Source organism: Macaca thibetana, chromosome 1 (genome assembly GCF_024542745.1).
Source record: "Macaca thibetana thibetana isolate TM-01 chromosome 1, ASM2454274v1, whole genome shotgun sequence".
Lineage (NCBI taxonomy): Eukaryota > Metazoa > Chordata > Mammalia > Primates > Cercopithecidae > Macaca > Macaca thibetana.
The window spans coordinates 8,767,764-8,795,332 of NC_065578.1; the positions used below are offsets into that span (position 1 = coordinate 8,767,764).

The window sequence follows — 27,569 nt, forward strand, 5'->3', positions numbered from 1 at the left end:
GGCTTCATGACCCAAGTGAGGGGTGGGCCTGGGTGGGGAGTATTTTCAGCGGGTTCTCTCCCCACTGTCACCCCAGTGAGGCCACCTGAGGTCACCTCTTCCCCGGGGGGTCTCGGGCCACTGGCGCCTCTAAGGCCTGGGGCTGCTGTGAGTTTCGGCCCCAGGAGGAAGGGGTGAGTCTGAACTCACTTGAAGTTCTGAGTCCTGGGGCTTCAGGGCCACACCTACCTGAGTTTGTGCTGGGGGTTGGTGCCCTCCCTCTTCGGCTGTCAGCAGGGTGCCTTCTCCCCAGGCTCCTTCTCCTCTTCTCCAAGAAAGAGGCCGGGGCACCTGTCCTCCCAGCTCACACATTCTACGAACCCCCAGGGGAGGACGGTCCTCAGCAGCTGACCCTCTCCCGTTTCTTACCACCAGCCGAGAATGAGGATGTGCTGAGAAGCCAGAAACAGCAGTCCCTGCCCCCCATCCCCACCCACCGCGCTCAGAGGCCTAGAACAAAAACATCCCACAAATAGAAATCAAAGCCTGAGAAAGAATCGAGGAGCCGTGACCCCGCCGTGGGAAAGGCTGTGTGACCTTGGCCAAGTCACTTCACTTCTCTGAGTGCACCTGCCTGTCTGTAAAATGGGGTAATGGTCTCAACCTTGGGGAGCTGCTGGGAGAAGGTGAGCTAAGATGTCAGAGGCCGGGTGCAGGTGTGAAGTTCAGTCTAAAAACAAAGCCCCTCGCAGCAGGGTCCTCGCCGGACTCCCCGCTTGCCCTGGGCTCCCCCGCCCCCGCAGTCAGACCGGGACTGCCCCTGACCACTTTCCCGTAAGGCTGCGGTGGACGGGCTGCCACACTTGTCTGGGGAGCGCTTCTGCAGTCTTGCTCTCCACTTCCTGTTTTTCTCCCCAACGGATTTTGCGCCATTACTCTTTCATGGGGTGAGGGGCGAGTGGGGGTGGAGGCGGAGGCCTGCCTGGGAAGGAAGCCCTGGGGTCGGAGGCGCCCCGGACGCCACGAGGTTGTGAGAGGAGTGTGCTTTGCACTCTGCAGGCTCCAGCTCAGAGTAGCTGAGGATGCTAAGGAGGCTGGGGGCTGGCCCACGGGGGGAGCAGAGGAGTCCTCAGTGCGGTCCTCACTCTGGAAACAGCATTTTTCCCTAGGCTTGAGAATGACTCCAGGGATGGACTGATCCAGGCTGGACCCACATCTGTCCGGTGATACCAGGGGCAGAGGGACCACTCTGACAGGTGAGTCCAGCCTCCCTACTCCCCGGAGGCCGTCAGGCCTTGGAACATGGACTGCAGGGTCTCTCGGCGTCAGGCCTCTCCTTGAAGGGTGTGAAGGGGCTGTTCCTGCACTGGCTGGGATGTGGACACTTGTCCTTTCTCTTCCTCGGCTACAGCCCCCTGGCCCCTGGGCAAAGCATCACCTTGCCCCTTCATGACCACATCACTCTTGTATTCCTTCATGACTGGCGACACCCTCTGGGTGCCAAACACAGGGAGGCAGCCCAGGAGCCAGTCCAGATCCACGCAGCGTGCCTGCTCCCAGGAGCAGCTGAGTGAATAGGCAATCACGGTTGAGTAGGCGGAGTGCTGGGAGGGGGATGATACAGCCTGGAGTATGAGGAAGGGTTCCTCGAGGCAAGGGGGCCAAGGCAGGTAACATCTGTGCAGGGCCCGAATTCTACTGAGTAGTTAGCAGAGAAAGTGCGTGCGTGTGCGTGTGTGTGTGTGTGTACGTGTGTGTGTGCGTGCGCGCGCACAGGACAGGGCAGAAGGAAGTGTGGGGAAGGGCACTCCAGGTAAAGGGAACAGCATGTGCAAAGGCCCAGAGTCAGACAGCCAGCCTGGGATGTTCTGGAGCTACAAGTCCCGGTTCTTGGCCCAGCAGGGAGGGCAGAGAGGGGAAGTGATGAGAGGTGACCCTGGGAGGCTGGCTGGGTTGGCTCCATTCAGATGATTGGGCACCCAATTGTTCGAAAGCTATAGCCTCACCCTGTACCCCGGGACAGAATTCATGCCCCAGCCTAAGCTCAGAAACCAGCTCCCTTTTGCTCAAGCAGGAAAGGGGACTAATTTTACAACAGAGATGCAGGGTGCTCTTATCAGACCCAGAGCTGGAGATAGCCCGGGGACACTTCTCAGCACCACTCACCTGTCTGCCCCCATCTGCCCATCTGTATCACACCTGCCAAGCTGCTACATCCTGGACCCCTTCACCCAAAGAGAACTATGTATGGTCTCAAGCCCACCTCCCTGGAAAGGACTTGATCAGCCTGTGTTGGATCCAGGCCTCCCTTCCAGTCCGTTCAGCTAGCTGGTGGTCAAGTGTGAACACTAAGCATCTGTCCTCATGGGTACATGACAAAGGGTTACCAAAAGGGGGTCAGACCGTCTGGGCACAGTGGCTCATGCCTGTAATCTCAGCACTTCGGGAGGCCAAGACAGGCAGATCACTTGAGGCCAGGAGTTCAAGACTAGCCTGGACAAATGGTGAAACCCCATCTCTACTAAAAATGCAAAAAATTAGCTGGGCATGGTGGCAGATGCCTGTAATCCCAGCTGCTCAGTAGGCTGAGGCAGGATAATTGCTTGAACCCTGGAGATGGTGGTTGCAGTGAGCTGAGATCGCGCCACGGCACTCCAGCCTGGGTGACAGTGTGGGTGACAGAGCAAGACTGCAACTCAGAAAAAAAGAAAGGGATGGGGGCAAGTTGGCCTAATAGTCTAAAGGCCAGTGGTGTCCATTCTAGTTCATTCCATTCTGGTCCTGCCCAGCACACAGGCCCTTGCCCAGCTCCTTTGACTTTTCCCGGATATCCCCATTCCAGTTTTCTTTGCTTTACCTGGTCCTGCCACACCTCAAAGTCAACCTCAAATACCTCTCCCCTGTCAAATGAGGTGATCCAAGCCATGTCACCATGTCAAACTGTTGCATTCAGGGCTCTATTCTCAGAGCTGCCATCTTCATCTGATATCCTCCCTCCCTCCCTCCCTCCCTTCCTTCCTTTCTTCCCTCCCACCCTCCTTCCTTCCTTCCTTCCTTTTTCTTTCTTTTTTTAATTTTTATTTATTTGTTTTTTTGAGACGGAGTTTTGCTCTTGTTGCCCAGGCTGGAGTGCAATCTCAGCTCTCCGCAACCTCTGCCTCCCAGGTTCAAGCAATTCTCCTGCCTCAGCCTCCCGAGTAGCTGGGATTACAGGCATGCGCCACTATGCCCAGCTAATTTTGTCTTTTTAGTAGAGATGGGGTTTCTCCATGTTGGTCAGGCTGGTCTCAAACTCCCAACCTCAGGTGATCTACCTGCCTCTGCTTCCCAAAGTGCTGTGATTACAGGCGTCAGCCACTGCACCCAGCTTCTTTCTTTTTTGTAAAGAGACAGGGTCTCAGCTGTGTTGCCAGGTTGGCGTGCAGTGGCTATCCACAAGTGCAAGGATAGTGCACTACAGCCTCAGACTCCTGGGCTCAAGCAATCCTCCCGCCTCAGCCTCCCAAGTAACTGGGACTGCAGCCATGTGCCGTTATGCCCAGCTGCCCTCTGTTTCTGCTGAGTCTCCTCTCTGGTTGCTCTCCAGGATGCTGTCAACAGAGGAACAGATCAATTTAACCTCTGCTACCATACTTGATCTATAGAGCAAAAATGTGGATAGATACAAAGCACATGCCACAGCATTCCAGATGGGTCGGGTAAATTGAACATTTGAACAAGGTATCACAAGGGATTTGCTCTGTGGCTACCTTCCTTGGCCCCTTTGTTGACAGATGTGACTACCCCAAGTTCTGCCCGTGGAGAAGGAATCTCTAGATCCCTTCTAGTCTAGAGTCTCTCAGACCTACCCTTGAGAGTTTCTTGGGAAGGCAGCTTCTAGGAGGTGATACAATCATCTTAGCAACCTGATTCTTGTTGGTGCTGGTACTTTGGCTTAGGAATTCTCCAGGTGGATGAGATATCACAAACCCCAATTTGTCTGGCTTGGTTTCCTGATTTTCAACTCTCATAAAACGCTAGTTGGTTGCCTGTGATTTTTATTTGGGTTCATGCCATTTACCAATAATCAATGTCACTCTTGTTGCCCAGGCTGGAGTGCAATGGCGTGATCTTGGCTCACTGCAACCTCCACTTCCCGGGTTCAAGCGATTCTCCTGCCTCAGCCTCCCTAGTAGCTGGGATTACAGGTGCTCACCACCAGGCCCAGCTAATTTTTTGTATTTTTAGTAGAAACGGGGTTTCACTATTTTGGCCAGGCTGGTCTTGAACTCCTGACCTCAGGCGATCCTCCTGCCTCAGCCTCCCAGAGTGCTGGGATTACAGGCGTGAGCCATCACGCCCACATAATGTCGTGACATCTTATGCAGTTGAACATTCAGCCTTAGACTAGGTCATGTCCCCAAGGTTCAGATTTCTTAGCAGCAAATATGAGGGCTAATTTCTTTTTTCAGCATAAGAGTGAAAAGAGGGGCCGGGCGCGGTGGCTCAAGCCTGTAATCCCAGCACTTTGGGAGGCCGAGGCGGGCGGATCACAAGGTCAGGAGATCGAGACCACAGTGAAACCCCGTCTCTACTAAAAATACAAAAAATTAGCCGGGCGCGGTGGCGGGCGCCTGTAGTCCCAGCTACTCAGGAGGCTGAGGCAGGAGAATGGCGGGAACCCGGGAGGCGGAGCTTGCAGTGAGCCGAGATCGCACCACTGCACTCCAGCCTGGGCAACAGCGTGAGACCCCGTCTCAAAAAAAAAAAAAAAGAGTGAAAAGAGGAAATAATCATCTGGCTTGAGATAGAAAGATTTTTTTTCTCTAATTTCTCTTGGAATGCTATCCCTGCCTGCCCTTCTACCACTGGACAATAGGAGATACCATCATGTTTGTCTGGGAAGAGGAAGTACTTAAGACGAACCAGAGACCAGAGGTTAAGGGTTGTGTGCTCCTCTGGCTCTTTCCAGATATTCTCATTCCAGTTGCTAGGCTCACATTCTTTTTTTTCTTTTTTTTAGACCGGGTCTTACTCTGTTGCCCAGGCTAGAGTGCAGTGGTGTGATCTCGGCTCACTGCAACTTCTACTCTGGGGCTCAGGTGATCCTCCCTTCTCAGCCTCCTGAGTAGCTGGGACTGCAAGTGTGTGCCACCACACCTGGTTAATTTTTGCTTTATTTTTTTTTTATTTATTTTTTTGAGACGCAGTCTCACTCTGTCACTTAGGCTGGAGTGCAGTGACATGATCTTAGCTCACTATAGCCTCTGCCTTCCAGGTTCAAGCGATTCTCCTGCCTCAGCCTCCTGAGTAGCTGGGATTACAGGCGTGCATCACCAGGCCTGGCTAATTTTTGCATTTTTTTTTTTTTTTTTTTTTTTTTTTTTTTGAGATGGAGTCTCACTCTGCCGCCTAGGCTGGAGTACAGTGGCCCGATCTCAGCTCACTGCAAGCTCCGCCTCCTGGGTTTAAGCCATTCTCCTGCCTCAGCCTCCCGAGTAGCTGGGACTACAGGCACCCGCCACGTCACCCGGCTAGTTTTTTGTATTTTTTAGTAGAGACGGGGTTTCACCGTGTTAGCCAGGATCTTCTTGATCTCCTGACCTCGTGATCCGCCCGTCTTGGCCTCCCAAAGTGCTGGGATTATAGGCTTGAGCCACCGCACCCGGCCTAATTTTTGCATTTTTAGTAAAGACAGGGTTTCACCATGTTGGCCAGGCTGGTCTCGAACTCCTTACCTCATGTGATCCACCAGCCTCACCCTCCCAAAGTGCTGGGATTACAGGCGTGAGCTACCACGCCCGGCCCTAATTTTTGTATTTTTTGTAGAGATGCGGCCTCACCATGTTGCCCAGGCTGGTCTCAGACTCCGGAGTTCAAGTTATCTGCCCTCCTTGGCCTCCCAAATCGCTGGGATTACAGGCATGAGCCACTGCGTCCAGCCTCCAAGTTTCTTAAAGCTTCAGCCTTTGACTCCTATGAGGTCACTGAAAATAGTTTAACTGATCTATTAACACAAAACAAGAACTGCCAGTGTCCCATCCAAAAATAGGAAAACTTCATTACCCCTCACTCTGGCTCGAGTCAGCTAGTTTCATACTTTCTTTGAAAAATTGTTTCTTGACACCCCACTTCTGACACCAATATCTGTATTATTTGAGATTTTGTTTTGTTTTGTTTTGAATAATAATATCCAACTCAAGAGATTTTATACTGACTATTGTCTTCCCAAAATGTGTGCTTACCCAGAACCTCAGAATGTGATCTTAATTGGAAATAAGGTCTTTGCAGATGTAATTAGTTGAGATGAGGTTACACTGAACTTGGGTGTCCTTGTAGGAAGAAGGAAATTTACACCAGGCGCGGTGGCTCACGCCTGTAATCCCAGCACTTTGGGAGGCCGAGACGGGTGGGTCACCTGACGTCAGGAGTTCGAGACCAGCCTGGCCAGCATAGTGAAACCCCCTCTCTTAGCCAAACGTGGTGGTGCACTCCTGTAATCCCAGTTACTCAGGAGGCCGAGGCAGGAGAATCGCTTGAACCTGGGAGGTGGAGGTTGCAGTGAGTCAAGATTGCACCACCGTACTCCAGCCTGGGTGACAGAGCAAGACTGTCTTGAAAAAATAAGCTACAGTAACCAGGAGCTGGAAAGATGAGAATTTTGTTTCTCATCTGTGTCTCTCTCTTCCTCTCTATGCATCTGCTACATGATTCTCCCCCAATCTCTCTTCCTCTGCATATCCGCTCCTCTGATTTCTTTAGTCCTTTTGAGGGCGTAAGAGGCCCTGCAGCTCCCTGGCTTCCATGTTAGACCACCCACGCTCCAGGTGTCTAAAGAACACTAACTCTGTTCCCTTGATTCCAATTCCATATTCCCAGGGAAATCGCTAACTGGCTCGCCTTGGGTCAGGTGACCACCCCTGGTCTAATCAACTTGGATAGGGTCAACGGCATGCTGGGCAGTCACACCTGACTGGAGACTGCTGGTGTAGCCATGTGGATGCGTGAGGGATCTCCTAGAGCCGGAGCTGGGCATCCATTGCCATAGCACTGTGTTCTTGCAATTGCCTGGATTACAGCTCCCATTGGTTGAGGCTCTGCTGTCCACTGACAGACTTCTCCCATGCCAAGTGCATTCCCAAAGGAGTCCTTCTGGTGGGTTCCCATCCCGATACGGGGCTGCCCCTGTTACTGATGGTGCAGGCAGACATGTGAGCATCTGGCTGCACCAAATAGGGCCTGGAGCCCAGACAGATGAAACACTTGCCCATCCAAAATCCTGATATGAGCAGCAAGAGGGGTTCGCTCTGACTTGGGAAAGGAAGTAAATAAATAAATGCCCAGTTTTTTGTCTTACATTTATGTATTTTTATTACACCGTTAGCAAAATGTGAGCAGACAGACAAAAATTGAAAGAAAACATTTGAAACCCCACCTCTCTCCCAGCTTCCACTGTTCTAAGTCCCCTCCCACTGTTCTAAGTCCCCTCCCACTGTGCCCATGTGTGTATGTCACACACAGTTGTGACCCAGGTACAAACAATTCTGCATTTTTTGGGGGTAGGGGGCAGGGTCTCGCTCTGTGGCTCAGGCTGGTGTGCAGTGGTGCAATCTTGGCTCACTTCAGCCTCCACCTCCTGGGTTTAAGCAATTCTCATGCTTCAGCCTCCCCAGTAGCTGGGATTACAGGTGCCCGCTACCATACCTGGCTAATTTTTGTATTTTTAGTAGAGACAGGGTTTCACCGTGTTGGCCTGGCTGGTCTTGAACTCCTGGCCTCAAATGATCCTCCTACCTGGGCCTCCCAAAGTGCTGGGATTACAGGCATGAGCCACCTCACTGGGCTTTGCATTGAGTTTTTTCACCAGAAGACACCATCATTTCCCATGATGCTGTGGGTCTTCAGAATTGTCATTTTCAGTGGCTGCTTACTCTTCTTTTGAGTGGATGTGCCACGCCTTTCTCTGGACGGTTCCAGCCATAGGGAGAAGGCAGAGGCTGGCCCTCTGGGTGGTGATGTGACACATTTTCTTCCTCCCATTTTTGGTTCATGGGCCAACTTAATGTTATCTCTTGTCCAATAAGCCCTATGCCCCTCCTTCTACCTGGCTTCAGGGTTATAGAAAGGCCACCAGGGACGGCGAAGCTCACAGCTCAGGGCTTAGGTGGATAGAGTTCATAAACCTCCACCTATCAAGTTGGTGACCTTGGCAAGTTACCTATGGCATGGTTTCTTTCTTTTCTTTTCTTTCTTTTTTTTTTTTTTTTGAGACAGTCTTGCTCTGTTGCCCAGGCTGGAGTGCAGTGACACAATCTCAGCTCACTGCAAACTCTGCCTCCCAGGTTCAGGTGATTCTTGTGCCTCAGCCTCACCCACTGAGGGATTACAGGTGCCTGCCACCATGTCTGGCTAATTTTTGTATTTTTAGTAGAGACAAAGTGTCTCCATGTTGGCCAGGCTGGTCTCAAGCTCCTGGTCTCAAGTGATCCAGCTGCCTTGGCCTCCCAAAGTGCTGGGATTACAAGTGTCAGCCACCACGCCCAGCTATGGCACCGCCTCAGTTTCTTAACTAGTAAAATGGAGACTGTAACAGCAGTGATCACAGGGCGTTACTAGAGAACGCGGCAGGATGATGCATGAAAGGCCATGGCTGATTGCCCAGCAGTGTATCTGCCTTTTCTCATTTGATTGTGAGGCCCAAACCCTTTCCACGAGGCCACATCTTTTTTTATTTTTTTATTATTTTGAGATGGAGTCTTACTCTGTTGCCCGGGCTGGAGTGCAGTGGCATGATCTCAGCTCACTGCAACCTCTGCCTTCTGGGTTCAAGCAATTCTCCTGCCTCGGCCTCCTGAGTAGCTGGGATTACAGGCGCCTGCCACCACACCCAGCTAATTTTTGTATTTTTAGTAGAGACGGGGTTTCACCATGTTGGCCAGGCTGATCTCAAACTCCTGACCTCATGATCTGCCCGCCTTGGCCTCCCAAAGTGCTAGGATTACAGATATGAGCCACTGCACCCGACCTGAGGCCACATCTTTATACTTCTCATTTTATTGGCTGCATAATAATCCATAGAAGAGGCCAGGCATGGTGGTTCACACCTGTGATCCCAGTACTATGGGAGGCCAAGGTGGTAGGATTGCTTGAGCCCAGGAGTTTGAGACTAGCCCAGGAAGCATAGTGAAACTCCATCTCTACAAAATTACAAAAATTAGCTAGGCATGGTGGTGTGCGCCTACAGTCCCAGCTATGCCACAGGATCACTTAAGCCCAGGAGAACGAGGTTGTACTGAGCCATGATCACACCACTGCACTCCAGCCTGGGTGACAGAGCAAGAACCTATCTTAATAAATAAGTAAATAAACAGCCAGTTTATTCTCTTCCAGTTCAGGTAGTCAGAAGTCCAAAGTCACAGTGGAGGCAGGGCCATGCTCTCTCTAGAGGCCATACGGGAGGATCCTTACTAGCCTCTTCCAGCTTCTGGCAGCTCCTGGCACTCCTTGGCTTGTGGCCACATCGCTCTGTGGCAGACTAAAATCTGCCACCCCAAATGTATTTCTTTGCGTATTTTGAGATGGCTCTTTAGATAAACTGCAGACACAGGAATACCTCTGAAAAGTTGTTCTTTTGTAAAAACCATACACCTGTCAAGGAGTTCTAGGCCGGGCACCATGGCTCACGCCTGTAATCCTAGCACTTTGGGAGGCCAAGGCAGGCGGATCACTTGAGGTCAGGACTTTGAGACCAGCCTGGCCAACATGGTGAAATCCCGTCTCTAGTAAAAATGCAAAAATAATTAGCCAGGCGTGGTAGCAGGCACCTGTATTCCCAGCTACTCGGGAGGCTGAGGCAGAAGAATTGCTTGAACCCTGGAGGCAGAGGTTGCAGTGAGTTGAGATCTTGCCATTGTACTCCAGCCTGGAAAACAGAGCGAGACTCTGTCTCAAAATAAATAAATAAATAAATGAAAAAATAAAGGAGCTCTACGTGACTAAGTACTGAATGCAAGCAGAGGCTTACTCTGAGGCTCCTTATCAGCCTAAAGATGGGTCTAGGAAAGATCCTATCAGAGGAAAAGAGACTTACAGGCAACTGCACAGATAGATTGCTACAGACCATCCATCACCTGTTCTGCTGAGGGCAGTTTCGAAGCTACCTGAGAGCCGTTATCTGCACCTTTTCACTCACTGTGCACTCACGCCTCCCTCACCTCCCTATAGCTTGTCACCCCTCCCTGCAGAACCTCCAAACCCCGCTTCCGATGTTGTCAAAACTTCAATCATCTGACCCTTTTGCAATTTTTTTTTTTTTTTTGAGACAGCGTCTTGCTCTGTCGCCCAGGCTGGAGTGCAGTGGTGCGATCTTGGCCCACTGCAACCTCTGCTTTCTGGGCTCAAGTGATCCTCCCACCTCAGCCTCAGGAGGAACTGGGACCACAGGTGCCCACCACCATGACCTGCTAGCTTTTGTGGAGATGAGATTTTGCCAGGTTGCCCAGGCCGGTCTCAAACTCCTGGGCTCAAGCCATCTGCCCACCTCATCCTGCCAAAGTGTTGGGATTACAAGAGTGAGCCATCACCTCCGGCCTGGGATTAGGATCCAGACGTATCTTTTTGGAGGCCACCATTCAACTCCTTACATGTGGAAAATGGTTTCTTCTAATTCTAAGCCTTTTCCCTCTCCTGGATATACACTTTTTCATCCTGTCTTTCTGTCCTGGGAAAAAGTAACCATTTCTATTCCTTCTCATGGAGGATTTTGGGGTTTCACCTGGGGTTGCTTCACACACTAGGTGCTTTTCAAGATAGAGGGCTAACTACCGAGAGTGGGTATTCATCTAGAGAAATAGAGGCTTTTGGAGCAGGAGCACCCTGCATAGTGGCGGATGGGGCAGGGCCCAGCTCCATCCTGCTGAGCACCCCCAAGAGGGTAACCTATTTGCAAAGCTTTTACTTGTCTCTCAACCACTTTCGCTAAAACCTCTATTTTTAGCCTCACAACTTCTCTGAAGTTGGAGTAACAAACCTCATTTTTACAGAAGAAACAGACTGAAGGGTTGGGGGCAGGGCTGCATTTCAGGGCCCCCAGAAGGGGAGGCTGAGGCACCTCCACCCCTAAGGACAGACTCTCCAGGGCAGGGCTGGGAGAACAGGGCCTCACTTTCTGGAGTTTTCTGCCTCCCTCTTCTGGGGCTCTGCCTCTGCCTGCCCCTCAGTCTCAACCGTTGTCTTCAGGGTTTTTTGTTTGTTTTTTGTTTTGTTTTGTTTTGTTTTGAGACGGAGTCTCGCTCTGTCGCCCGGGCTGGAGTGCAGTGGCCGGATCTCAGCTCACTGCAAGCTCCGCCTCCCGGGTTCACGCCATTCTCCTGCCTCAGCCTCCCAAGTAGCTGGGACTACAGGCGCCGCCACCTCCCCCAGCTAGTTTTTTTTTGTATTTTTTAGTAGAGACGGGGTTTCACCGTGTTAGCCAGGATGGTCTCGATCTCCTGACCTCGTGATCCGCCCGTCTCGGCCTCCCAAAGTGCTGGGATTACAGGCTTGAGCCACCGCGCCCGACCGTTTGTTTGTTTTTTGGTTTTTTTTTGAGACACAGTCTCCCGCTGTTGGCCAGGCTGGAGTGCAATGGCATAATCTCAGCTCCCTGCAACCTCTGCCTCCTGGGCTCAAGCGATTCTCCTACCTCAGCCTCCCGAGTAGCTGGGATTACAGGCAGGTGCCACCATGTCTGGCTAATTTTTTCATTTTTAGTAGAGATAGGGTTTCACCATGTTGGCCAGGCTGGTCTTGAACTCCTAGCCTCAAGAGATCCGCCCACCTCGGCCTCCCAAAGTGTTGGGATTATAGGCATGAGTCATCGTGCCTGGCCTACTTTCGTTTTTTTGTTTGTTTGTTTTGAGCCAAGGTCTCTGCTCTGTCACCCAGGCTCAAGTGTAGTGGCTCAATCATAGCTCAGTGCCATCTTGACCTCCTGGGCTCAAGCAATCCTCCCACCTTGACTTCCTGAGTAGCTGGGAGTACAGGAGTGTGCCACGACGCCCAGCTAATTTTTTTTTCCCCCAAGACGGAGTCTAGCTCTGTCACCCAGACTGGAGTGCAGTGGCACGATCTCGGCTCACTGCAACCTCTGCCTCCCAGGTTCAAGTGATTCTCCTGCCTCAGCCTTCCAAGTAGCTGGGATTACAGGCGCCTGCCATCACGCCTGGCTAGTTTTTGTATTTTTAGTAGAGTTGGGGTTTCACCATGTTGGCCAGGCTGGTCTCAAACTCCTGACCTCATGATCCGCCTGCCTCAGCCTCCCAAAGTGCTGGGATTACAGGCGTGAGCCACGGTGCCCGGCCATAATTTTTAATTTTTTTGTAGAGACAAGGTCTCACGATGTTGCGCAGGCTGGTCTTGAACTCCTGGGCTCAAGCAATCTGCCTGCCTCGGCCTCCCACAGTGCTGGGATTACAGACATAAACCACCATGCCTGGCCCAGATTACCTTAGTTTTTACCTGACCTTTTTGTGTCCCACAATCCCATCCAAGACCCCCACATAACACTTAGTTGTCTCAGCTCCTCCTGACTGTGACAGTTTCTCAGACTTCCCTGGTTTTTTCATCTTGACAGTTTTGAGGCATACTGGTCAGGCATTTTAGAGAAGGTCCCTCAATTTGGGCTTCTTTTGTGATTACACTGGGGTTATAGGTTCTTGGGAGGAAAAGTACAGAGGGAAAGTACCATTATCATCTCATCATATCAGCGGGACATGCTTTCAACATGACTTAGCGCTGCCAACGTTGGCCTTGGTCACCTGGCTGAGGTCACGTTTGCTGAGAATCTCCACTTAGGTGAAGTTACTCTTTGTCCCCCTTCCCCCTTCCATAGTTTACTTCTTGGAAGGAAGTCACCAGGTGCAGCCCGCAGGTATGGGATGGAGAATTGGACTCCACCTCCTTGAGGGTGACATAAATTCTTTGGAATTCTGCACAGGAGACTTGACTATTCTCTCCCATATATTTCTGTATTCAGCCATTTAGCTGTATTAGTGTAGATGCATGGATATCAATTTTATACCATGGGTTATAATCCAAGGTTACTTCATTCATTCATTCATGCATTTATTTATTTATTTATTTATTTATTTATTTATTTATTTGAGATGGAGTCTCGCTCTGTCGCCCAGGCTGGAGTGCAGTGGCACAATCTCGGCTCACTGCAACCTCCGCCTCCCGGGTTCAAGTGATTCTTGAGCCTCAGCCTCCAGAGTAGCTGGTATTACAGGCACCCACCACTATGCCTGGCTAATTTTTTTTGAATTTGTTTTTATTTTTAGTGGAGACGAGGGCTTGCTATGTTGCCTAGGCCAGTCTTGAACTCCTCAGTTTAGATAGTCCTCTTGCCTCACCCTCCCAAAGTGCTAGGATTACAGGTGGGAGCCACCGTGCCTGACCTCCTTTCTTTCTTTTGTTGCTCAAGTTGTTCTAGCTTTGGCCACTGGAAGCTTTTTCAGTTCATTGCTGTGACCTCCCAGATATGCATCCATCATTGTGGTGTTTTGTTTGGAAGCACTTCTTTTCTTTCTGGAACTTTAAGATGTTCCAGTTTCATCTGTCCTTTTCTTGCCCTCATCCTAGAATTGCCAGTTTCCCCAGGAAGCCCAAGATCCAGGCCAGGCGCAGTGGCTCACACCTGCAATCCCAGCACTTTGGGAGGCCGAGGCAGTTGGATCACCTGAGGTCAGGAGTTCAAGACCAGCCTGACCAACATGGTAAAACCCCATCTCTACTAAAAATACAAAAATTAGCCGGGCATGGTGGCAGGCAACTGTAATCCCAGCTACTTGGGAGGCCGAGGCAGGAGAATCACTTGAACCTGGGAGGCGGAGGTTGCAGTGAGCCGAGACTGTGCCATTGCACTCCAGCCTGTGCAACAAGAGCAAAACTCCGTCTCAAAAAAAAGAAAAAAAAAAAACAAAAACGAAAATCAAGATGCTGGCGTGCTGGTGCGTCCTCCTTGCTCCTGGGGTGTTGTTGCTTCTAGCTCTTTCCATTTGAGCAAGGAAATGTGTGTGTGTGTGTTACAGGCTTTTTCACATGTGAATCACAGTCCCGCCACTCCTTGGCTCAGCCTGGAACCTTCCCTCTGCTTCTCAGTGCTCTTTCGGTCAAACCCCAAATCCTCAGCTGTCCCCTCCCTGATCCTCCTTGCTATCTGCACCCAACCTGGGCCTCCCTGCCTCCAGCATGCCACCATTGCCCAGGGCCTTTGCACCATTTCTTGCCAAAGCCTGCGATGCTCTGGCCTTCGAGACCCACGCGGCTTCTCCTCCGTCAGCTCATCCAGATCCGTGCTCAGCTCCGGTGTCCTGACCTCAGGGAGGCCTTCTTGGCTCTGTAGTCCCCCTTCCCCTGTCTCTTTCCTCCTATCTTACATTTCTTTGCAGCACAACACTGTATCTTATTTTTATTCTTCTTAGTTTCTCTTCCTTACTGAGTATAAACTCCAGGGGTTGTGGGGGCGGCAGGCCTGGGGCTTGTGCAGTGCTGCGTCTCCAGAGCCCGACACACAGGCACAGCTTGCTGCAAGATACACACTTGCTGAATGAATCAGTGTTGCAAAGCCCAGGTCACCTCCGGTGTATGGAGGGCATGAAGTTGAATCCAGGTGCCTGACCCCAAACTCTGCTGCTCCCCCACTTCCTCCACGACCTCTTGAACTTTGTATCAGAAGCGGGACTACGGACTCATGGAACCCTCCCCCAGCCCTGGGTCAGAAGGTGCATTATTGTTCCCTTGTGCCAGATGGGGAAACTGAGGCAGAAGTGACTCCTTTGAGGTCACACAGCCAACAGATGGTGGGGCAGGGATGTGAACCCTAGGTAGCCTGGGTTTTGAGTATGTGTGTTTTACAGAAAGAATTTCTGTGGAGCCCCCATCCAGCTGGACCTAGAAACACAATCTTCACCAGCTCATTCCTGCCCTGGAGTCCTGGAGCACTGGGCCACCTCTGCGCTGTCTGCTCTGGCCCGGAATCAAGTACGCGGGGCACCATCCCCTCCACCTGCAAACCCCACGACCCCTGACCCTCTAAGTCATTCTGCAGCCCACCAGTCACAACCTAGCGATGGAGGGTGCAAGGCCAGAGACTCCCAGCTCCTTTTCCCCAGGTATTCCTGCCTGGCCACCTCTCAGCACTCCTTGGAGCCCGAGTTCTTGCAAGTCAGACTTTCTAGGAGTGGAACCTGACCTTGGCCTTCTTCTCTAACCATCTGCTCCGCCTTTTCTTTGCCATCACCCTCATGTGATCCAGGGCAGCAGCTTTCTCGTTGTATTGACTGGAACCTACAGTAAGAAATGCATCTGACATCTTGACTTCACACACACTCACACCTAGGAATGGAACCAAAGCCTGGGGGAGGAACACCCGCCCTTACTACAGGGAGTGCAGCCTGACACCGTCTTTCTGTTCTATTTTAAAATTTAATTTAATTAATGTATTTATTTTGAACCAGAGCCTCACTCTGTTGCTCAGGCTGGAGTGCAATGGTGCGATCTTGGCTCACTGCAACCTCCACATCCCGGGTTCAAGCAATTCTCCTGCCTCAGCCTCCTGAGTAGCTGGGATTACAGGCGTGCACCACCATGCCCAGATAATTTTTGTATTTTTAGTGGAGACAGGATTTCACCATGTTGCCCAGGCTGGTCTCGAACTCCTGACTTCAGGTGATCCCCTTGCCTCGGCCTCCCAAAGTGCTGGGATTATAGGCGTGAGCCACCATGCCCAGCCTCTGTTCTATTTTTTTTTTTTTTTTTGAGACGGAGTCTCACTCTGTCGCCCAGGCTGTAGTGCAGTGGTGCGATCTCTGCTCACTGCAAGCTCCGCCTCCCAGATTCACACCATTCTCCTGCCTCAGCCTCCCGAGTAGCTGGGACTACAGGTGCCCGCCACCATGCCCGGCTAATTTTTCATATTTTTAATAGAGACGGGGTTTCACCATGTCAGCCAGGATGGTCTCGATCTCCTGACCTCATGATCCACTGCCTCGGCCTCCCAAAGTGCTGGGATTACAGGTGTGAGCCACCGCGCCCAGCCCCGTTCTATTTTTTTTAAAACTTGGCCGGGTGCAGTGGCTCACGCCTGTAATCCCTGCACTTTGGGAGGCCGAGGCAGGTGGATCATGAGGTCAGGAGATCGAGACCATCCTGGCTAACACGGTGAAACCCCATCTCTACTAAAAATACAAAAAATTAGCCAGGCGCGGTGGCGGGCATCTATAGGCCCAGCTACTTGGGAGGCTGAGGCAGAAAAATGGCGTGAACCCGGGAGGCGGAGCTTGCAGTGAGCTGAGATAGCGCCACTGCATTCCAGCCTGGGTGACAAAGCGAGACTCTGTTTCAAAAAAAAAAAAAAAATCTTGACTCACTGAATAGTTCTCCAGCACACTAGCATGTCACAACCTGCTGTTGTTGCTATTGAAAAATGCTCTTGGCCAGGCATGGTGGCTTATGCCTGTCATCCCAGCACATTGGGAGGCCAAGGAAGGTGGGTCACTTGAGCCCAGGAGTTCAAGACCAGCCTGGGCAACATAGCAAGACCTCATCTCCAAAGATTAAAAAAATTAGCCTGGTGTGGTGGCACACGCCTGTGGTCCCAGCTACTTGGGAGGCTCTGGTGGGAGGAGGATTGCTGGAGCCAACAGGTCGAGGCTGAGGTGAGCCATGATCATACCATTGCACTCCAGCCCGAGGAACAAAATCCTGTCTCAAAGAAAATAAAAGAAAGAAGAGAAAGGAAGAAAAGAAAGAGAAAGAAGGAAAGGCCGGGCATGGTGGCTCATGCCTGTAATCCCAGCACTTTGGGAGGCCAAGGCGGGCAGATCACCGGAGGTCAGGAGATCGAGACCATCCTGGCTAACATGGTGAAACCCCGTCTCTACTAAATACACAAAAAATTAGCTGGGATTACAGATGCGTGGCACCACACCCAGCTACGCAGGAGGCTGAGGCGGGAGAATTGCTTGAACCCGGGAGGTGGAGGTTGCAGTGAGCTGAGATCACACAACTGCTCTCCAGCCTGGGTGACAGAGCGAGACTCCATCTGAAGAAAGAAAGACAGAAAGAAAGTGAGAGAGAGAGGGGAAGGAAGGAAGGAAGGAAGGAAGGAAGGAAGGAAGGAAGGAAGGCAGGCAGGCAGGCAGGGAGGGAGGGAGGGAGGGAGGGAGGGAAGGAGGGAGGAAGGGGAAGGAAAGAAAAACTCTTCTAGAGCAGAAACATCCAATCCTGCAAAGCCCAAAGATGCCGTTGTAGAATATAACTAGGATAGCTCAAAAACTCACATTTTCTGAGGGTGCCCTCTGTGTCAGGCACAGTTATAAGCGTTTTACATATATTAATTCATTTAATCCCAACAACAGTTCTGAAAGTTGAGCACCATTATTAGTGTCCCCAGGCTACAGATGAGGAAGCAGACGCGCAGAGAGGTTAAGTCACCTAAGGTCACACAGCTCCACAGTGGCAGGGCCAGGCAGTCTGGTTCCAAAGAAGGTGCTCTTAACCCCCAAGCTTCACCACACTTTTCCTGGCCAAAGCAAAAGGGTAAAGACTTGAGCTGGGTAGTTTCTGCCTCGCCTGGAAGGAAAAGACCCACACCCAGCAAAGTGGGCTTCCTGCCAGGATGGGGCATGGAGGCAGGTGTCTGGAGTCCCTCGTGCAGAGGCTGAAGTGGCCCTTCTCAAACTTGCAGCCCCCACTACATGGGTGCTCAGAATGGCTGCCCTGCAATAACCCTTCTTGTGGGCATGCGTGGGTGGTGGTGGTGGTGAAGCCACTCCGGGTTGAGCAGAGCAAAAATGTTTGCAGTGTTTGTGAGAAGAAGCTGTGAGTTGCTTGGCTTTTGGAGGGGAAGTTCTGCAGGGACGTTCTGCAGGACAGGGTTACGGGAAAGAAGAAAGCCTGGGCTGGAGTGGTGGCTCACGCCTGGAATCCCAGCATTTTGGGAGGCTCACTCAGGAGGATCACCTGAGGTCAGGAGTTTGAGACCAGCCTGGCCAACATGGTGAAACCCTGTCTCTGCTAAAAATACAAACTTAGCTGGGTGTGGTGGCAGGCGCCTGTAGGTAGTTACAGCTACTTGGGAGGCTGAGGCAGGAGAATCGCTTGAACCAAGGAAGCGGAGGTTGCAGTGAGCCGAGATCTCACCACTGCATTCCAGCCTGGGTGATGAGGGAGACTCCATCTCAAATAAATAAATAAACAAATAAATAAAGTTAACCTTCAAGAACAGCCATCATCGTTCCTCAAGTTCCTGACAGAATCGCTCGCTGCCTTCCTGCATGCAGTTTCTGAGCTCTCTCGCTTTATTTTTAACTATTGTCATGTGTGCCTTGGAGGAAGCTACCTCAAGTTCCCTTTGAACTGTCAAAAAAATGAACTAGTTGCAGTGGAGAATGGACAGCAATCCTAGAAGAAAAATGGCCCCTTAGCTGCAGGAAAGTCAACCAACATGCATTGCTTACATCAGCTCTGTGGCCCTCCGCTCCTTTCTCAGGAAATTAATACTGATTGGGAAATACTTGGGACACGTTTGATGGAAGAGAAAAGAGGTGTTAGTCATTAAAGGGTGGGGCTGGTCAGTGGAGAACAGGCTTGGACGGGCAGAAGCACACTGCAGGCCCTTCCGCAGAGCTTACCCAGACCTCCAGCCCTATTTTTCTTTTTCTTTTCTTTTTTTTTTTTTTTTTGAGACGGAGTCTTATTCTGTCACCCAAGCTGGAGTGCAGTGGTGCAACCTTGGCTCACTGCCACCTCTGCCTCCTGGGTTCAAGTGATTCTCCTGCCTCAGCCTCCTGAGTAGTTGGGATTACAGGCACCCATCACCATGTCCGGCTAATTTTTGTATTTTTAGTAGAGATGGGGTTTCTCCATGTTGGCCAGTCTAGTCGCGAACTCCTGACCTCAGGTGATCCACCTGCCAAAGTGCTGGGATTACAGGCGTGAGCCACCACTTGCCCAGCTTGAATGTTAAATTTAGCTTAAGCTTCCTGGTGCCCCAAGCGAAAGAGAGGGTCATGATAAGTCCCTAGGGTCATGGTTTCAAAAAGGAAGTGTATCAGGTTTTCAGGAAAGTGAAACTTCTATTTTTTTTTTTTTGATGAACCTTCGCTCTTGTTGCCCAGGTTGGAGGGCAATGGCATGATCTCAGCTCACTGAGGCAATTCTCCTGCCTCAGCCTCCCAAGTAGCTGGGATTACAAGTGTCTGCCACCAGGAATGGCTTTTTTTTTCTTTTTTTTTTTTTCTTTTTTTTTTTGAGACGGAGTCTCGCTGTGTCACCCGGGCTGGAGTGCAGTGGCCGGATCTCAGCTCACTGCAAGCTCCGCCTCCGGGGTTTACACCATTCTCCTGCCTCATCCTCCCGAGTAGCTGGGACTACAGGCGCCCGCCACCTCGCCCGGCTAGTTTTTTGTATTTTTTAGTAGAGACGGGGTTTCACCGTGTTAGCCAGGATGGTCTCGATCTCCTGACCTCGTGATCCACCCGTCTCGGCCTCCCAAAGTGCTGGGATTACAGGTTTGAGCCACCGCGCCCGGCCTTTTTTTTCTTTTTTTTTTTTTTTTTTGAGACAGAGTTTCGCTCTTGTTGCCCAGGCTGGAGTGCAATGGCATGATCTTGGCTTACTGCACCTCTGCTTCCCAGGTTTAAGCAATTCTCCTGCCTCAGCCTCCTGAGTAGCTGAGATTACAGGTGCCCGCCACCACGCCCGGCTAATTTTTTGTATTTTTAGTAGAGATGGGGTTTCACCTGTTGGCCAGGCTGGTCGTGAACTCCTGGCCTCAGGTGATCCGCCCACCTCAGCCTCCCAAAGTGCTGGGATTATAGGCGGGAGCCAACGCACCCAGCCGAAAGTGAAACTTCTTAGGATGGAGGCCTAACGAGACCCATGGCATGGTGAAAGTAGCAAGGATCTGGAAGAAGTTGTCATAATAGGTATTTATAGACTGTGTGGCCCTGAAAAAGGACTCAACTTTCCTGAGCCTCAGTTTTCTCATCCGTAAATTGGGGATAAGATTTACCTTGCTGGGCAATTGTGGGTATCAGGGAGAAAATATAACTTCTCCTCAGTCCCTGTAAGTTCGTGGTTGGGTCAGCCCGTTGTAACAAAAGACAGATTCACATGAAAACCAAGCAAGTTGATTAACGCAGTGCACATCACGAGGCAGAAACTGCAATGAAAGGTGACCCGAAGCAGTGGCTCAGAACTCCGGCTTATCCAGAATCTTTGACAAAGAAGAATGAATTTTCAAGAAGTGACAAGACAAGGGAAAGCAGCTTTCGGCTTCCAGTGGTGGGAAACCGCAAGAAGGTAAATATATGGGAGAAAATGAATGGAGGAAGGTTTGTTTGTAGCCTCTTCTGGTGCCTCCGAGCTGATAATCATTGTCTCCAGTAAAGTAGAATTTATGTCCTGTATTTAGGCATGTAAGAAGTCAAGACTGAGCCAGGTGTGGTGGCTCACGCCTGTGGTTCCAGAACTTTGGGAGGCCGAGGTGGGCAGATCACCTGAGGTCAGGAGTTGGAGACCAGCCTGGCCAACATGCTGAAACCCTGTCTCTACTAAAAATACAAAAATTAGGGCCGGGCTTGGTGGCTCACGCCTATAATACCAGCACTTTGGGAGGCTGAGGTGAGTGGACCATGAGGTCAGGAGTTTGAGACCAGCTTGGCTAACATAGTGAAACGCTGTCTCTACTAAAAAGACAAAAAATTAGCCAGGCATGGTGGCGGGCGCCTGTAGTCCCAGCTACTCAGAAGCCTGAGGCAGGAGACTCGCTTGAACTCGGGAGGCGGAGGTTGCAGTGAGCCAAGAGCGTGCCACTGCACTCCAGCCTGGGTGACAGAATGAGACTCCATCTCAAAAAAAAAAAAAAAAAAAAAAAAAAATTAGCTGGGCGTGGTGGCGGGCGCCTGTAGTCCCAGGTACTCGGGAGGCTGAGGTAGGAGAATTTCTTGAACATGGGAGGTGAAGGTTGCAGTGAGCCGAGATTGTGTCATTGCACTCCAATCTTGGTTACAAAAGCGAGATTCCGTCTGGGGGAAAAAAAAAAAAAAGTCAAGAATGGCAGGGCATGATGGTTCACAGCTGTAATCCCAACACTTTGGGAGGCTGAGGCGGGCAGATTGCTTGAGTCCAGGAGTTTGAGAGCAGCCTGGGCGACATGACAAAACCCTGTCTCTACAAAATGTAGCCCATGCCTGTACTCCCAGCTACTTGGGAGGCTGAGATGGGAGGGTCGCTTGGGCCTAGGAGACAGAGGTTACAATGAGCTGAGACTGTACTACCGCACTCCAGCCTGGGTGACAGAGTGAGACCCTGTCTCAAAATAATAGTAAAACAATAATCATCTTTTAAAAGTCAAGATTACACAAATTTAGTTTACAGATCTTAGCTTTTATTCATGATTCTACTTCTTATTATTATTCTTATTTTTAGAGACATGGTCTCACTTTGTCACCCAGGCTGGATTGCAGAGGTGAGATCACAGCTCACTGCAACCTTGAATTTCTGGGCTCAAGTGATCCTCCTACCTCAGCCTCCCAAGTAGCTAAAACTACAGGCACATGCCACCATGCCTGGCTAATGTTTTATTTTTTGTAAAGATGAGGTCTCACTGTGTTGCTCAGGCTGGTCTTGATCCTCTAGCCTCAGCCTCCCAAAATGTTGGAATTTCAGGCATGAGTCACCCTGGCCCATTCATGAGTCTAAAATTGGGAGTCCCACAGAACCAGGACAGGTTCAAGGGGCTTCAGTCAGCAACATAGAGTGTTTGTGGATGGAAAACAGAAGTAAGCTATAGAGCTTAATTGGTTACAGTGTTTGCTTTGTTTGAATCAGTTGGCCACCTAAGATCTACTAAAGCTCAGCTGTTGTAACTGACAAAAACTCAGCTATTTGCTACATGTATATACTCTTAAGTTAATTAGTTTCATTTAGCATGAGTGACTCCATATTGGTTTGGTCTGCTGGACCCGGTACAGGGGTCTTGTCCCAATCAATGGCTTCCTGCAAATTTTATTTAACAGGCAGAAAGGGGGAGAGGAGGCCGGGCGCGGTGGCTCAAGCCTGTAATCCTAGCACTTTGGGAGGCCGAGACGGGCAGATCACAAAGTCAGGAGATCGAGACCATCCTGGCTAACCCGGTGAAACCCCGTCTCTACTAAAAAATACAAAAAACTAGCCGGGCGAGGTGGCGGGCTCCTGTAGTCCCAGCTACTGGGGAGGCTGAGGCAGGAGAATGGCGTGAACCCGGGAGGTGGAGCTTGCAGTGAGCTGAGATCCAGCCACTGCACTCCAGCCTGGGCGACAGAGCGAGACTCCGTCTCAAAAAAAAAAAAAAAAAAAAAAAAAAAAAAAAAGAAAGGGGGAGAGGATAGAAAGATCTCTTCATCTGCTTGCTGCTTCTTAATTGCCTTCAGCTCAAAAATATTTATGTCAAAGAGGTATATTTTGGGGGGACATATTCTGGTTTCCTTCACGGGGATCAAAGAGAACAATATGTAAGGCACATCTTAGTGCTTGGCAACTTGGCATGCCTCATTCTCCTGGCAGCGTCTTGCATAGTAAAAAGCACGATTTGAATTGCTGTCAGCAAATACATATTCAATGAAGAATTCCTTTGGAAGATGCAAAACCATTCCTCATTTGGCTCTTTCTTGCAACAAACTCTAAAGACCAGAGAGCAGCACTGAAAGTGCAGCCTAGCAAAAGCATGGTTAGGGCCAGGTGTTAGGAAGCCTCAGGACAGGCTGCTCGCTCGGTCGTTAGAGTTCCTTCTGAAATGTCCATTTCTCTTCTGGCTCTTGGCATCCTTGCAGCAGGCTAGAGACTGCTGCTAAGGCCCAGTGATCAGAGCCTGGGGTAGGCATGAGGCTGTGAGCCTACCCCAGGAAGGTTGTTAGTGTGCATTCCTGGGGACAGGTCCAACGTTCCTTCCAAAAGACACCCATGGTCCTTCCTGGCTCCTCTGCAAGTGTCCACTGGAGAATACAGAACCTGTAGCCTGCATCTTAGAAAACCTGGACCAGGCCAGGCACAGTGGCTTATACCTGTAATCCCAGCACTTTTGGAGGCTGAGGCGGGCAGATCACCTGAGGTCTGAATTTCAGACCAGCCTGGCCAACATGGTGAAACCCTGTCTCTACTAAAAAATACAAAAAATTAACCAGCCATGGTGGCACACACCTGCAGTCCCAGCTACTTGGGAGGCTGAGATATGAGAATCGCTTGAATCCAGGAGGCAAGGTTGCAGTGAGCCGAGATCATGCCACTGCACTCCAGCCTGGGTGACAGAGCAAGACCCTGTCTCAAAAAACAAAAAAACAAAAAACAAAAAACAAAAACCCGGGACAATTTAGAAAGCCACTCCATCTTACCCAAGCCCTCTCCCCTTTCCTGGCTGGAATAATGGCCTCTGGGCCTCTCTCTGTCTCTCTTTTTTTCTTTTTTTCAAGGCAGAATCTCACTCCGTCACCCAGGCTGGAGTGCAGTGGAACAGTTATGGCTCACTGCAGCCTCGACCTCCAGGGCTCAGGTGATCCTTCCACCTCAGCCTCCCGAGAAGCTGGAACTACAGGTGTACACCACTACACCGGCTAATTTTTTCTATTTTTTTTTTTTTTTTTTTTTTGTAGAGACTGGGTTTTGCCATGTTACCCAGGCTGGTCTCAAACTCCTGGCCTCAAGTGATCCTCCAGCCTCGTCCTCCCAAAGTACTGGGACTACAGGCACGAGCCATCATGCCTGACCTGGGCCTCTGCTTGTTGCAGCCTCTGGAGCCAGCAGGCACAGGGCCCAAGGTGGTCCTGAGAGGCCCAGGCATCTCTTGGGTAGAAAAAGTCCTTCTCGCCGGGTGTGGTGGCTCACGCCTGTAATCCCAGCACTTTGGGAGGCCGAAGCGGGCAGATCATGAGGTCAGGAGATCAAGACCATCCTGACTAACACAGTGACACCCCGTCTCTACTAAAAATACAAAATATTAACTGGGCGTGGTGGGGGGCGCCTGTAGTCCCAGCTACTTGGGAGGCTGAGGCAGGAGAATGGCGTGAACCCGGGAGGCAGAGGTTGCAATGAGCTGAGATCGCACCACTGCACTCCAGCCTGGGCGACAGAGCAAGACTCCATCTCAAAAGAAAAAAAGAAAAGAAAAGAAAAAGTCCTTATCTAAGCCTCAAATCCGTCATCCATCCAAGGGACCAATAACAGCTCCTTTACCTCCCAGGCTGGATTGAAGAGGGTGCTTTAAGCCGTTGTTTCACTAAGTAATTGACTGGCTCACCCTTCACCCTATCCTGGAAGGATATGAAGCCACTGTTGTAATCTCAGGGATGGGCTCACCCACCACCCCCATGCTCTTGGTCCACCAAAGCTGGGAGGTCGCTGCTGTCAACCCAGGGCTGAGCAAGGAGGGACTTAGGCCCTGGGCTGTCTCCCCCAGCCTCTCACTCATGCCTGCTGTAGGGGAGGAGGGAGTGGCCTCCTTCTACCCTCTAAATTCCTTGGCTGGGCTACACATTAAATTTACATAAGAGAGATTAACAAGAGAAAAAGCATGTGTAACTACGACCTATGCATGGGAATCCCACAAAATATGAGACTGGACAAAGGATCAGATGAGTAAAGCTCATATAACATCCTACAAGGGACAGGAAACATTCCTTCAGAAAGGAATAGGGGCTCCGGTCGGTGTGGTGGTTCACGCCTGCAATCCCAGCACATTGGGAGGCTGAGGTGGGCGGATCACGAGGTCAGGAGTTTGAGACCAGTCTGGCAAACATGGCAAAACCCCTGCCTCTACTGAAAATGACAAAAATTAGCCAGGGATGGTGGTGTGTGCCTGTAGTCCCAGCTAATTGGGAGGCTGACGCAGGAGAATTGCTTGAACCCAGGAGGCGGAGGATGTGGTGAGCCAATATGGCGCCACTGCACTCCAGCCTGGACAACAGAACAAGACTCCTTCTCAAAACAAACAAAACAAAACAAAACAAAAAACATAAAAACCCCACAAAAATCAGCTGGGTCTGGTGGCGTGTGCCTGTAATCCCAGCTACTTGGGAGGCCGAGGCAGGAGAATTGCTTGAACCTAGGATGCAGAGGTTGCAGTGAGCTGAGATGGCACCACTGCATTCCAGCCTGGACAACAGAGCAAGACTCTGTCTCAAAAAAAAAAAAAAAAAAATAGAGGCTTGGGATCCTGGGGACGTGGTACACAAGTTAAGCGAGAGTGAGGGGAGAAGAGGGTACGGTGAATGAAGTTTGTCTTCTTATGCAGATAAAATTTTTCAGGTAAGAAAAGTTAGCTCTGAGCAGCCCTCTGCCTGATACTAATACTTTACCAATGGAGATTTTCCTTTTCTGTTTTTGACACAGGGTCTCACTTTGCTTCCCAGGCTGGAGTGCAGTGGTGCAATCATGGATCACTGTAGCCTCCATCTCCCTGGCTCAAGCCATCCTCCCACCTCAGCCTCCTGAGTAGCTGGGACTACAGTGTGTGCACCACCACGACTGGCTAATTTTTAAATTTTTTGTAGAGACAGGGGTTTCCCTATGTTGCCCAGGCTGGCCCGAATTCCTGGGCTCAAGCGATCCTGCCACCTCGGCCTCCCAAACTGCTGGGATTGCAGGAGTGAGCCACAGTGCCAAGCCTGGAGATTTTCTTTATATATATAAATCATTTTACAAAAGGACAGCTTTTCAGAGCTACTCCTATGCCTTCAGTTTCTAAGAATAATCCCTTCAAAATATGCTGAAGAAGTATATTTTGGGGTGGCACATGCTGGTCTCCCACAGTCATATTTTGGGTGTGTGTCCTGAGCCCCAACACTGGTCACCTCGCAGTGGTGCTTGGGGTCCCTGGGTGCCTAGAGCTGGCAGGTTACCCCTTCTCTCTCTCCCGCTCTCAGCCTTTCTCCCGCTGCTGTTGAAATTCTTTCCTTCGTGAAGGCGGAGCGCTTAGGGGCGCTTAGGACCTTTATATGGTCGTTTTCCTTCGCATAAAAAGAAAACTTGTTTTGTAGAAGGGCAAGGTGCAGCTTCCAGAGGCACCTGGGATGATGCCCCTCTAGCAGTAGGCGAGCTTGGGGGTGTGGGCGGCGGGGGAAGGCGAGGCCCTGGGGGACCTGTTGTTTTTCCTGTTGTAAGTGAAAAGGAAACAAAGTGGGAAGTGGAGTGTGCGGGCTGGCGGCAGGCGGGGCGCCCCGCCGCGCCCCGCCTCCCTCCCTTGAGGCTCACTCGCGCCCAGCGCCGTCGCTCCGAGCGGCCGCGAGCCGAGCCGCCCAGCCCTGCCAGCTGCGCCAGGAAGGTAAGCGATCGCCGCTGGCTGCATCAGGAGAGGTGGGAAGAGGACCGCGGCCAGGGGCTTTGGGAGCCGCGGCTGCGCTCGGGGCCGCGGGGCTGGCTGGCGGGCGTCTCTCCGGCACACACAGCCCATGCGCCCTGGCCCTGGGCACCTCCCCGCGTCTAGCGAGCCGGGCCCTGGGAGCCCCGGGGGCCGGGCTGCTGGGACCTGAGCGGGGGCTGCCCTAGAGGCCCGGGGCCGTCCCCCGTGGGCCCGCCGAGAGGGGCGCGTGCAGCTCTCCGGCGCCTGCACTGCGCGCCTTGCCCGCCTGGCCGGGTGGCTGGGTTTCGGCTGAGCTCCCAGCGGAGGTGCGGCCTCCCGTGCGCCGGCCGAGGCAAGAGGAAACTGGAAGCGCTCAGCGCGTGCGCCCGCTCCGAGCGCTGGCGAGAGGACCAGGGACCTCCTCTGTACGGCGGCTGGGTCCACAGAGGGCGCGCTGGCGGTGTCCCCCGAGTGCCCTGGCGCGGAGAGAGGGCTGCGCACAGTTCGCCGGCGCCCGGGTCCTGTGCGCCCTTCCCAGCCCGGGCAAGTGGGGAGCGGAGCTGCAGAGGGACCAGGGTGGACGTTTCCGGGGCTTCCTCCCGACTTGTGGACCCGCGCCCCGCCTCCCCGTCCCAGGCCGCCCGCGCTGTTCGCCGCGTTTGCTGCAGCGGCGCAGGCAAGATCAGCTCCGGATCTGCGGCCGAGCCGGGGTTACGCCGGCAAAACCGCCCCCAGCTTTGCATTTCCGGACTTTTTTATAAAATACTCTTACCCGTAATTCAGCCTGAATGAGGCTTTTTTAAAAAAATCGAGTTTCCTGTTTTTATTTAGGCTTCCTCATCTGCACCTCTTCCTCTGAGATAGAGAAGAGGGGAACTGGCACGACCTTTCGTGGGCACCAGGATGGGGGCGTTGCGGGGCGGGAAGACGGGGGTCCAGAGAACCGGGGAAGGGCCGCTGGGAGGTCCCGAAAGTGCGCTCTGGGTGGGGCGAGAGTGAAGCAGGTAGGGGCGAGATTTCCGGGGTCGCGGGTGGGGGGCGCCCTGGAGCGGCCAAGATGCAGGTTCCTCGCGTGGCCCCCCTGGGATCTGCCCAGTTTGCGGATGGAGCGCGGAGCTGATGGGCCAGCTCTCACTTGGTGTAGGTGTTCCCTGGAAGGAGGGACCTGCGGATCTTGAACCCCACCAGACTCCATTAAGGGGGCCTTCCCTCTGCCTCCTGAGAAGTCCCACCTCTGAAATGCTGGGCACAGCCG

The 27,569-nt window shown here is 51.7% G+C and overlaps 1 protein-coding gene across 3 annotated transcripts in view; it reads left to right on the forward strand.

Annotated features, from left to right (window-relative positions):
- The first annotated feature begins 984 nt into the window (after window positions 1–984).
- PIK3CD (phosphatidylinositol-4,5-bisphosphate 3-kinase catalytic subunit delta) overlaps window positions 985–27,569 on the forward strand; it is a 99,371-nt gene continuing 72,786 nt past the window's right edge. Inside the window, exon 1 of one of the 3 annotated variants that reach the window (XM_050788047.1) lies at window positions 985–1,235. The gene's annotated coding sequence lies outside the window, so the exon portion shown is untranslated. Of the gene's footprint in view, window positions 1,236–26,224; window positions 26,297–27,569 lie in introns of those variants that run through there. The other 2 variants (XM_050788033.1, XM_050788042.1) reach the window with 2 other exon arrangements.